The sequence below is a fragment of the Rissa tridactyla genome, chromosome 7 (assembly GCF_028500815.1).
Source record: "Rissa tridactyla isolate bRisTri1 chromosome 7, bRisTri1.patW.cur.20221130, whole genome shotgun sequence".
Lineage (NCBI taxonomy): Eukaryota > Metazoa > Chordata > Aves > Charadriiformes > Laridae > Rissa > Rissa tridactyla.
In genome coordinates, this window is record NC_071472.1 from 25,539,528 (window position 1) to 25,551,870 (window position 12,343).

Below are 12,343 nucleotides of genomic sequence, written 5' to 3' on the forward strand. Positions count from 1 at the left end.
TGTAGTAGAAGTGTAGACAATTAAGCAGGTACGTCTGAATACACCGATGGAGTAGCAGATTTATTACTGAGAAAGGACCCATTTTACATAATGCTTTATTAAAGAAGAGCTACACTTCAATCTGAGCATGTAATAGCTGGGGCTTTTACCTATGCTGTTGCTGTGGTGTGGTTGAAAGGTAATATGCTTTGAGATCACAACAGAAGTTGCATCAAAACTCTCATGTTTGCAGGTTGTTTCTGTCTGATGTATTTACATACATCTGCCATATGGAGTTGCCTTATAGAAGGTGTTAATTCCATCTGATCTCATATACAAAATGTACTTTGTGTCATTTTATTCCGAGACAGGCTTCTCCTGTTTTAACAACAGAATGTGGATTTTTCTTCCTTTTAACCTTTCCGAAGAATGACTTGCTAGGACTTCAGAAAATGATGCACGCTGCCAGTTTGCCCACAAGTACTGATGCTTGAATGGGTTGTTGTCAACTTTGGACTCTAAAATTGTGTAGCGGTGTGAGGCGCAGGAAATCCTGGAAATGCTTCAAGCCCTAGCAGTGGTAGGAACACAGATTGTACTACCATAAGAATTCTCGAAGGGATTGATTTTACATGGGCATCCATACTGTTAATCCAAGTATCATTACAGAATGGTAGGGGAATTACCTTTCCTGGTATCCATTAACTGGACAATGTCTTTGGATAAGAATGGAGTTAATCTGTATTGAGTAAAATGTAATGAGTGGTTGTGATATCCAGAAGCAGACCAGGAGTTATGTTTTCCCTCCTTATTTAACAAAATAATTCATACTACTACTATGAATTTTATGCTTTTTAATGTGAGAGAAAACAGTAGACCCACAAAAAATGACCCTTGTCATGTTGTTCTGTTGCAAGTAGCTTTTGCAGAGAGTTGGAGAGGTACTTTATATCTGCCTGCTCCCCTGAGGGAGAACAATGGCAGAATATGGTGTATGTATATGTAAAATAATATAAAATGTCTAGAAAGAAATAGATTCTTGACTGTGACTATTCTTCCGTGTACCCAGCTAATGCAAAGCTTTAGCATTTTTCTTCTTTCCCAGCCAACTAACATATCTGCCGATTTTTCCTTTTAAGTATACCCTTACTGCTAAAACTTGCTCGTCTTTATTTCAATCTACATATGCATATCTTCATTATCTGATAATGCTGTTGCCACATGTACAAATGAAAATTATTAATTTAATACGCTAAAGAGCTTTATACAGAAGCATCTCCTACTTTGAAAGCTGTTAATAATGAATGCTATCTTTATGTTAGATGTGTTCTTTTTAAATGAACATTTTTGAATGGCTTGCTTTGTGTGAGTAGAATTTGCTATAAGAGATGCCCATGTGACTGTCCCCAAAATCGGATTGCTCAGCATGATGAAAATAAATAGAAACATATACGGAAGTTTTGATACTATAGCAAAGAAAATCTCTTAATATTACTAGTTTAATTTTCAAACTTTAAGCAGGGCATGTGCTGCATTACTGGTCTTGTTAATAGTATGTAGAAAAGCACGATATTCTTAAGCCAAACCTGCCCAATTACACTAATTTTATTGCAATAATGGACAGTAGCATTTGCTGTGTGTGGGGCAAAAGGTTTGACATACCATGTCTTCTGTGTTTTGCTGTGACCAATACCTGCTATTTCAGAGAAGCTTGTAGAAGAGCCCTCGATGAACTGTTTATTGTAAAAATGGAGTGTAACAGCATAGCATACTGCATAAATAAAAACTCATCATGCTTCCTCCTCCTCATTCTTCAAGAGCGCGACAGGTTCTGTCCCTTCTTTTGGAACTAAAATAATGTCTTTATTTAATGAGATCTGTATTTCTATTTCTCTCATTCCATTCACTCTCTCCATCTCCGCTCTGGAGAGCTATTGGTCCATATTGTACGCTCTCTAAAGTTTTCTCTTTGCACATTTTAAGTCTCCATGCCAAATGGCTTGTGAATGGGTGCTGCTTTTGGAGAAACATTCCACAGCCAAGTGCATCACATGCTACTAATAAATTTATCCTGATTTCCCCTTCAAAACTTGTTTTCAGAGTTCATTCTTTGGTTCTTGTCTGTACTGCTTTCATGCCCCTTGGATGATTTCTCTCCATCCTCAGTATTTATATCCTTCACTATTTGCACACTGTGGTCATGTCTATGTTTTGTCATAACTTTAAAAAAAATAATCACATAACTGTTCTTAATTTTCCTGAAATGCCATCGTGCTGCTTTGTATGAGCTCTCTGGAACACAAAATTATATGACCCTGTCTTTCATGTATATCTGGAACATACCTTATCTGGTGTTTACTATCAGTTTTACATGCCAGAATTTGATAACTGTTGAGATAACAGCATTTTGCTATTGTATTAAGGAAGACTGTTACTGTAGTTAAATTTTCTATTCAGAGCTAGAAATGATGTCAGTGGGAGGTATGCTGTATACTCCAACTATATTCAGGATTATTACTTCCTAGACTTTGCTCACTCGCTAGCTCTACATAAATGATGTCTCCATTGAATTTTTCCAAATGGATCTTTTTCTCAGCATTGCTAATTCCCTAGAGACTTATGTATTATATTTATTTTTTGACCAGTGTTTTTATCTTCTCCTTGCCTAGTGTTTTATAATGTATTATCAAGTTGTATATTCTTGCTTTGAGATTATGAATAAATAAAAAAATTAGGACCCAGTGCTTCAGTACTTCCTTAGACATCTCCTTCTTACGTGTTGCCATGTTTCATTATATTTATTTGCAGTCATTTAGCCAATTGTTAATTTTCATGACAGTGCTTCTACCCAAGGCATTTTCATTTTTTTTTAAGATGAGCTTAATATGTTTTACTTAAATATTTTACTGATATCCAAGTAACGTGACAGCTACTGCCACTACTTGCGCGACCAAAAGAAAAAAAAAAACAACAGCAACCCAAATGTAAATTCTCCAACTTTGGCTAAATCAGTTTTGCTGCTTTACAAATTTGTTTCTGTTAACTATGTGTGAGGGCTCTCTGATCTAACTGCAGTAATGTTTACTGCTTCACTCTTGAAAAGTAATTTCCAAGTATTTTTGGTTTTTTATTAATTGTAAGGTACCTTAGTGCATGGTGCTAGATACAGCCTGGTCTGAACTAAAGCGGTTAGTGGTGGTGTAAATTACGCCATCCACGTGCAGTGGATGTCAAATAGTGGAAAATTACTGCAGTTCTGGTATTGTAAAGGTTTACAGAATCAATTGTGAAAATTCACTCTCAAATGAAAGAAGGAAAAGTATATTAGAAAACAAGGTACCGACAGGAATATATAATTCCAATTTTTTTTCTCTCTTACTCACGTGTTTTCATTCCTCTCCTTAGTTATTCCTAGCTGTCCTAGGACAAAATTCACCACAGCATAAACCAGTGCAACCTGCGTTCCGTTATTCTTTGTCACATCTGCTAACATTTAAATTAAAGCAAATTAAGATTTTTGTTGGCACTGCCTCACAATTCCCTCTTATCATGATTATTGTTCCGCTACATTTGCCCCTCTATCAATATATACATCATTAAATAAATAAGAACCATAAATGCTGGATGATCTCTTGTCTGAGTGAATACTGTTGGTTACTCTGCAATATGATGATTTATTTCCACATGTTGCGGATCTGTTCTCGTGTTTTTGGAGTATCCCTTTGTGCCCGTGTTGCAAGAAAGCGTGAGGAAGAAGGAGTGACGCCAAACTCACCTCCAGCTTTTTGCTTCATGTCACATTTTGTTCTTCAGTCAAAAATTGTCTGGCTGACTGCTTTGTAGCAGCTAATCAAGGTCAGGAAGATAAAGCAGAAGTATAATAATTATACACTATATTTGGAGAAGCTGCAACAGTCAAAGTATGTACAGTTGATTTCAGTGACTAGTAGTCCCCTTCTATGCAGGATTTCTGTAAATATTCAAGTGAAAATATGCAAAGCAACTTCATTCTGTTTTCAGAACGACATTGCTCATAAGAAGTTTTATTAATGTTGTGCTCATCCCTTTGGCATGGCTGAAACAAGTAACTCTTGTTTCTGTGCCCACTCAACAAACTTGTTGACCTTCTGACAATTACTCATTTATGTTTTCACAGTGGCTTTGATTTCCAAAATGCAGTAATGGTAAACAACCATTGCTCATTTTTCAATAACACTTCAGTACCAGGTCCACCTCCTTTTTTGACTCTTGGCTTTTTACTAGTGCATTGCCTTTACCTTTTGCAATACGCTCCTTTGAGAAAACTGCCTTATACAAGTCTTACTGATTGAGATTAGGGGGTGATGCTAGGAACCAGAAACTTAAGAAAGCTTTCCTGCTCAGAAAAGCGAAAAAAATGCACTAAGTATCATGAGTTTTCACAATCAAATCCAAAGGCTTTGTTAAATGCAAAGAAAAATGTGAGCAGGATCCGCTGCTGAAAAGAAACAGTGTATTCAGCATTTCTAGATTTACTCATTCCAAACTTCATTGCAGGTGGAGAAAGTTACAATATCTAATGAACAGCTCGTGGCATTGATCTCTGGATAAGAAACCCATCCCACATTCACTATATGTAATGCTACCTCTTTACCTAGCGATCCTGTTTACATTTGCCAAAACAATTTTTCCCAGTTCTCTCCACCCAAGTTGGGTTTTGAGCTCCTCTAATGTTTTTTCTAAGTGTGATCTAAAATGTGTCTTACAGTAGTCTTTACACATGGGCTTTCTGAAGTTTAGCAATTTTTTGTGAGGCCATATCTGTCCATTGGGCAGATGCCCTGTTCTCCATGGAGGAAGCTGTTTCGTCTGGCTGGGTTTGAAGGCTAAGTTTAGCTCTCTTGGTTATTAAATATACATTGAATGATACATTCAGCATGCCGAAATGTCATTAAGGGAAAGCAAGGGATGAAACACTTGGATTGTTATTTGCTGTGCAGTAAGACAGTTTATAACCGTCATCTTTTATTTTGTTTTTAACCTGTAGTCTGATCTGATGTGGGAAATGGAAAGGACATTTCACAACACTGCCACTAAAATGCAAGCAGATGTACAGGGCCATTTTGAGAAAAGAGAAATTAATCTTTATTGTAACACTGTTGTTCTAAGGAAAAACACGAGGCCGATTATTACTGTTTAGAAGGATAAAATGTAGGCTTGTGCTTTCTGCCTATTCAGCTTTGTCTAGGGATTCTCAGTACAGTGTTGTTCGGCAAGTGGGTTCTGTAGTCCATGGCGCAGCACATATATAGTCTTTCCTGTTTTGTTTTCAGTTGATCCTTGCTGCTTGCGGAGCCCCACATTGTGGCCTGTGCAGTTTGCAGCTGGTGGACTCCCCTGATTTTTAGGGATCTCCGTATTTCAAATCCTGTCTTAACTTTTATTTTGAAAGAAAGGCCCCTGTTTTTCTTGCAGAGAGTTTTTCTTGTTTTCCCCTGCTGTTTTTCTTGCAGAGAGAGCCTGGAAATGTAAACTGGATACCTGGAGTTAAAGTGTTCCTACTGATTTATTTTCCCTAAACATTATTGATTATTTGGTCTTCTATTCACTAAAGCCAGGTCTATACTAAAATTTTGCTGGCAGGGTTGTGGGGAAAATGTTATAGTGTTAGGTTAGGAAAACAGATTTTTTGTGTGGTATAGTTAGCCTAAGGAAGCACTTGTATAAGGGACAATTGTAAAAGAGCTTTTGCTGTCACAAATTTTATTATCCCTAGCATAATTTGCTGACCAAGGTTAAAATGTAGGGCAAGCTCTGAGTCGGCCTTTTGAAAACTGGTAGTATATTCCCTTAATTTTCCATGTCATGGCAGTGTTCCATGGGAGGAATGGGCTATCACTGATTAGACAAACTACCACTAAATTCCTGTGTTCTTCCCTATGGAAAGCCTAAGATGTGCCAGCTTTGCTATGCACCTGTTCTAATTTCTAGCTGTAAAAAAAACAGGTCATATAAACCTGTCTCATGAAGACCATAAGTCTTTTTGCAATTTTCTTCAAGGCATTTAATTTTACCCTCTTGTTTTCTCCATATGTAAAGTGAGAAAATAGTATATATTTGTTTCCTGAAAGCTTTTTGGTGATTGTTGAATGGTCGCACAAGCTGTAAACATCCAGGTATATCATATGCAACAGTTGAACACACAGACTCTTAACTTCTATGAAGAGTTGCCCTTGACTATATGCTTTCTTGGAGCATCAGCACAAGTAGTTGGGTGCCCTTTCTGTGATGGCACTCTGACTATGGCTTAAAAATTCTGGGATTTTTTGTCTTTTATGTAGTTTTTGATAAATTTTAGATGGCCCCCAGACAGTAATCTTATTGATCATTTAACCTCCAAAATCTTTCCTGCCTGTCTCAATCTAATATTTGACATCTTAAACAAATCAGATACTTGCATAAGTAAGCCCCCTGATGTCTTATCTGTGGTTTTGAGAACCTGCATTTTTTTTCACCTGCACATATTTATTTGCTTGAAATTGAAGCGGGCTTGAAATCAGGAATAAATTAGAAATACATTTAAAAGTCTGCATTTTAATATTCTTTTTCCTGAGCAACACTCTCTTTACAAAACGTTGTTTGGTTCGTTTCTTTTTTCCCCCAATTAGCTATCTTCCCTCTTAGTAAGATTTTAATGTGGATTTTTTTCAGTAGAGAAGTCATGTTTAATTAAAGGTTACTTGCATGTTTTCAATTACAGATGATAATTTGTTAGACTTTACACTCTCAATTGCCTTGAGTGATTTCCTGTAGAAATACGTATAATCCCTCTGCATGTTTGAAGTATTAGCGTGTCATTTGCATAGCTTGTGTGTAATACTTAAGCAAACCACTGGGGCTTAGGAAGGACAGATGATGCTTTTTAGTGGCAGTGATACGATGGCTATTCTTTCTCTTCCCTGCTGAACAGATTTGGAACCAACTTTGTTGAGAGAACTGGAAATTATGTGATCAAACCAACGTGTTGTTTCAGGACACAATTGGGAGTTAAGCAAGTGGGCCAGCAGTAATGTTAGATTCATATTTTTGCTTGACATCAGTCAGTGCAGATTGTTGTTGATTCTTACTTCATGGCTTCATGTAGTATAGCAGAGAAAGTATGTATTAACACGTCCCAGTTGGTATATGTCAGAATTCCATCACAGATAAAGCCGTTGTAGTTTTTAGCTGCTGGAGATGAGATTGTAGGAGGTTTAAATTTTATTGCAACCATGTGTTAAAACCACGGTTTGTTTGGTCTACTAAAATAAATCCTCTGGTAACATGGTATATATGGTTCTGCTCACCCCTGTTTAGAAGAGATTAACTGGGACTGGGATAGGTGCAGAGGAGGACTACCATGGTAAGGGAGATGGAGTGTGTATTTTAGGTAAGACTAATAGAGCATGTCTTGGTTAGTCTGTTGTTGTGAAAGCTGATAGTAAATATGATTGCTCTCTATAAATACATAAGATCAGCATTCAGGGGTAATAAACTGTTAAAGGACAGTGCTGCTCAGGAGCAGGTGGGTACTATTGCAGCTTGAGAGTGTACATTAGAAGTTTCTTTCTAACCGTCAGAGCAAGGAGGTTCCAAAACAACTTCTAATGGGAGTTGGGGGGCAAAAAGAATGGTATGTTTAAAGCGGAGTTGAATTTTTATTTTTTTTAGAGTAATCTTCTGTGTGTGCTTGCAATAGCAGCTCCAGTGCTGTTTCTACACTAGATTTCAGTATTTTGGCTAATGTACCTTTCTCCTAGTACAGCAAAGACACCTTTCATAAACCATGAGGACATCCATGTCACACTCCTTTTTGTTGGTGGAAGCCTGTTGGGAAGGTCAGCACCATTCTGTCCCCTCTCTCATGTAGTGAATCTTGAATTATTTTTTTTTGGTATTGTAGCGCGTTTCTCCACAGAAGGGGTGTGGGTTGGAGCACTGCTGGTGCAGTAGAGCTGTTTCTTTAGGACACTGTCCTGAGGCCTGAGAGTTGGGAATTTGAATCTCATTACCCAGAGAAGGCAACTGAAGGTAGAATTACTGCTCTTTGGGTGAGTCTGGTCCTGAGGAGGATTCAAAGGCAGATGGAGACGCAGCACCCTGGCTCCACCTTGCTTGAAATACAGACTTTCAGTACTCCGAATGTGTGGTGGTAGGCACCTATCATCCAGACAGACTTCTGAAATTCAAAATCATAAGATGCTTACTCAGGATTTGCAAGGAGCTGTGTGGAGGCTGGGAGGGCATGAGGTTGAAGGTATGTGAGCTCCTCAGTGTTCCTGTTTAACCAGCTGCTGGCAGCTCAGCATTGGGGGTGCTTTGAAACTTTTTTTTTTCAGGTACCATTTCTTGGGAGATTCTCACTCTGGCTGCTGGGCGCCCTTCTGCATTCACCCGTTTCATTCCTTATCAACACACAAAAAGAGGAGGAAAGCTGGGGAAGTTGGAAGAAGTCATGTGCAGTCCTGCACCTAGATCTAAAACAGCCTTTGTCACAATTCTGTGCTAATGAGCATTCTTAGGTTACTGTGCTCCTGTGGCAGGTGTAAAAATAAGTATATGTAAAATCCAGAAAGCATTTTGAAATGGATGTCACCACATTTTGCCGGAGTAGACTTTCAGATTAGAACAAAAGTAACCTCTCTGTTTTAGGGTTTATAATAGAGTAATGAGTTAATTCCATTTCCTTATTTCTTTCCTGGTTTCCTGTTTAAGGTAAAGACACTCCATGTAATGTTTATCTAAAATGAATGCTAATAATAAACAGAGAATAGGTCTTTATGAGTAGCTGAAATTTTTCTGCTATTCAAATATTACTAAAGTTTAAGCAGCACATATTTCTTGTTTAGTATTTAGGTATGGCATTTGTTTCTTAAAAACAGAGAGGAATACTTAATCTTCTGTGATCAGAAAGAGTAGCAGCTAGGAACAGCAGTGATGTGAGTCGTTTTGACAGTGAGCAAACTTGTCAGAATGTTCACATTTTCAAGACTAGATGGTCTAAGACATCCATTTTTTCCTAAATATTTTTCAAAGTCCTAATGAAAATTTAAACAGCCATAGCTCATGGTGTCTTGAATTGAAAAGATCATAAATTAACAATTGCAATTTGCTGCTAAAATACTACTTGTTTACTGGAAAGTCAAAATAGTAACAACAAGGTTCAGTCAGGTTCTTTGTAATACTTTTACTAGCTGAATTCAACAATCCCACAGTGTAAAATATGTCAGTCCTAAGGAGAAAAGAAAGAATTCATAATGAACACATATACTGTAAGGCACTGAAATAATTTTTAACCAAATGAGTTTATATGTTAAGTACCTTTAACATATAAGGTACTTGCTTTTTTTCATAAGCCCTGTTTGCATTAATTAATTTCACATTGTCCACTTCTTTGGGATAAACTAGAATTTCACTGTATGCTTATAATACCTTTGTGTTCCAAAGTGAAAATCCCATGGTTTTGGCTGAAATGTTGGTGTATTACAGCCGTCTCTTGCCTAGGGCCATCTGCATAGGAGAATATTCCTTTAACAGAATAAATCACTAAAAGACTATAGCAGACTTATTGAAACCATTCTTCTCTATCTCTGACTACTGTTCTTGCCAAAGATATTAAAAAAGAGGCTCAGTGGATAAAAACATGGTATTTGTGTGCGACTTACCTGCTTTGCAATGGTTTCAGAATGAAAAAAAAATTGTGCTACATTCACTGGCTCTTTAATTTGGATTGCCAATGATAATGCAGAGTCTACTGCTAAAGAAAGGTAGGATGCAGAGCAGAAACATTAGTGCTAATCTGCTGCAGAAGGACTAGATAAATCAGCACAGCTCTCATACATCACTAAGAGAGAAGCTGATTGCAACTTGACCATGTGCCTAAGTGGTCACATCAGCAACAAGAACGGAGCATGGATAAAAAAACTAAAATGTACCCTTAGGGCTACTTGCTCTGCAGGACCTATAATAACACATCAATGTAAGTTTAAGATTTCTTTATTTTTTGTTTCCTTCTCTTGCAATTATTGCTGTTTACAAGATTGTGTTTTTGTTTTGCATAGATTTAGGGGAAATATAATGGAGCGAAGTATAATACTAAGCAGATAATAGTTTGATACTGTTTATGTCTGTGAATAATAATGGGCTTTATTACTGTGTGTCTCAACGTAGTTCTTTGAACATGTTTTAATATTTAATCCTAACAGTCATATCTCAGAAATTCAGTAAGGTTTTTGGTGAGATGATAGTGAGATATCTCTTCATTTCTGTCATCTTACATTTCAAAATGATTTGAAAGACAGAATGCCACAATTATATATGTGTGTGTGTGTGTATATATATATATATTACTTCTACTCTGAGAATTTTTGCATTTTTTTTATTCTTTCTGTTAAGAAAAATGCTTATAGAGAGTGATTTTTGTGGACCTTTCTGTTCCTGAATTAAGTACAGATGGTTATTTTCCTACAATTTTTAAAATTTGTGCAATGCTTTAATTTAATGTCACTTAAGCATCTGCAAATAGGGGAGGCAGGGATAAGATGGAAAGTGAATAAGCATTGATTGCTAGTCTGAAAATTAAATTTTAGAAGTTTTTGCAATAAATCTGATTTCAGTTCATTTTTTACTAAATTAGATTATCATATTTAAATTGAGGCTACTATAGAGCAAACAAATGTGTGAAACTATCCTGGATAGCCCACATTTCCTGCTGTATCAGACTATAAAGACGTTGTTGATTGTAGCTACCCAGGAATACCCTAATTGTAGAATTCAGAACAGCATGTTTAAATAATGCATGTGAAAATAAAAGGGAAAGGTGGAATTTTACTTTTCAGATGTTAAGGTGATTCTTTGTTCAAAGAGAAAAAATGTATAGTAAAAGCTATTGATGTGGAATCTTGGGCTCTCTGTCATGGCTTTAAGGAAAGAGGCAGGGAAACCCAAGACAGGTCTTGCTGTGCAGTCTGAAAGTGAGGGAAATTCAGAAGCAGTTCTCAGAAAAACCCCACCAATAATGCTTTATTTATTTACTTGGTTTTAGGGAAAGATAGGGGCTTCAAGCAAACAAATTTATGAAATATTAAAAAGGAGGAGTGAAGGATGCTTCAGTGACAGGAACTTGATAAAGTATGTGTAAAGATACAGAATGGCATCCATTTATTTTATATTGTTGTAGCTACAGCCAAATATAATTACAGGAGGCTTACAAACAGAACTAGTCTACATGTGTTTAATCTAGAAATAGTTTATTTTTGTAGAAATTGAAAAATGTAGGGATAGTTGTATGGCTGTTTTCCCCTTCACAGAGCTAAAATACCCAGAATGTGGGCCAGTTTCAGGTTTTGAGACACAGATATTTTGTGTAGGTCTTAACCAAAACAAAAGTTAAGTTATTAATAGTTGCCACTTCCCTACAAGAATAGTAGATGGGAATGGAGAAGGGGAAAGGTAAGGCTTTATGGCAAAAAGGATGCTCATTCTTCCCAGCAGAGTAGATAACCAACCTGGCCAACTGACAGATGAAATGCGAACCAAGTACAGAGTTTATTTTTGTACAAAATACGCATATGCATGATCACACAGGCTCTCAGTTGCACTCAGCCCCTGAAGCTGAGGTCCTGTTGGGAACCCATAGCTTTAACAGTCTGACTTACAAAATAATAAACACAAAAAGAGAGGAAAGGTGTATGGCAACAGGAAGCAAAGAGGATTGGTGATTTCTTTGACCTTGTTACTTCTGTTCTAATGCACCCGGTGCGTTACTAAGTTGTAAACTCCATGGCAAAGATTCCTATGTTTTTGTTCTGTGAAATAGTCTCCTTTCGCGTGTGACACAATAATATAATCAATCTGGCTGCTCTTAATGGAGTTGGACTTCTGTTGGTAAAATAAAGGCATCCTTTTTTCCCGTTATCTGCGTTCATTGGAACAGCAGATCATTCTGGTTTACAAAGATAATGAAACAAGTAAGTAGTTTTCCTTTTCTTGTAACCGGACACAATTTATAGATACTCCTACCAAAGTTATTTTGAACAGTTAGAAGTGCTGTGACTGCTAAGATAATCTGCAATTGTGTTTGTATTGTGATCTTAAAGCAAACATTTGTTTCTGTGAAGTTTTGTAATGCAGTCACACTTAAATTAGATGCTAAATGAATTGTGTTGCATATGGTATAACTGGATTTAGGTTACTGCTTCTTTTAAGTTTCCTTTTTAGTTGAAGAGACAAAAGTCTATTGAGTACCTTTTGTAGGCTGAATTTGGTCTTGGACGCAGTTTCCATTGGTCAAAACAAGGCACATCCTCTTCCTCTAGTGTGAAATTCTGAGTTTATCTGTTTATTA

General features: G+C 36.9%; 1 protein-coding gene across 2 annotated transcripts in view; it reads left to right on the plus strand.

Moving 5' to 3' along the window:
• The window catches only part of RAPGEF4 (Rap guanine nucleotide exchange factor 4), a 156,152-nt gene that overhangs the window by 33,708 nt on the left and 110,101 nt on the right, over positions 1-12,343 (plus strand). The window lies entirely within an intron of this gene.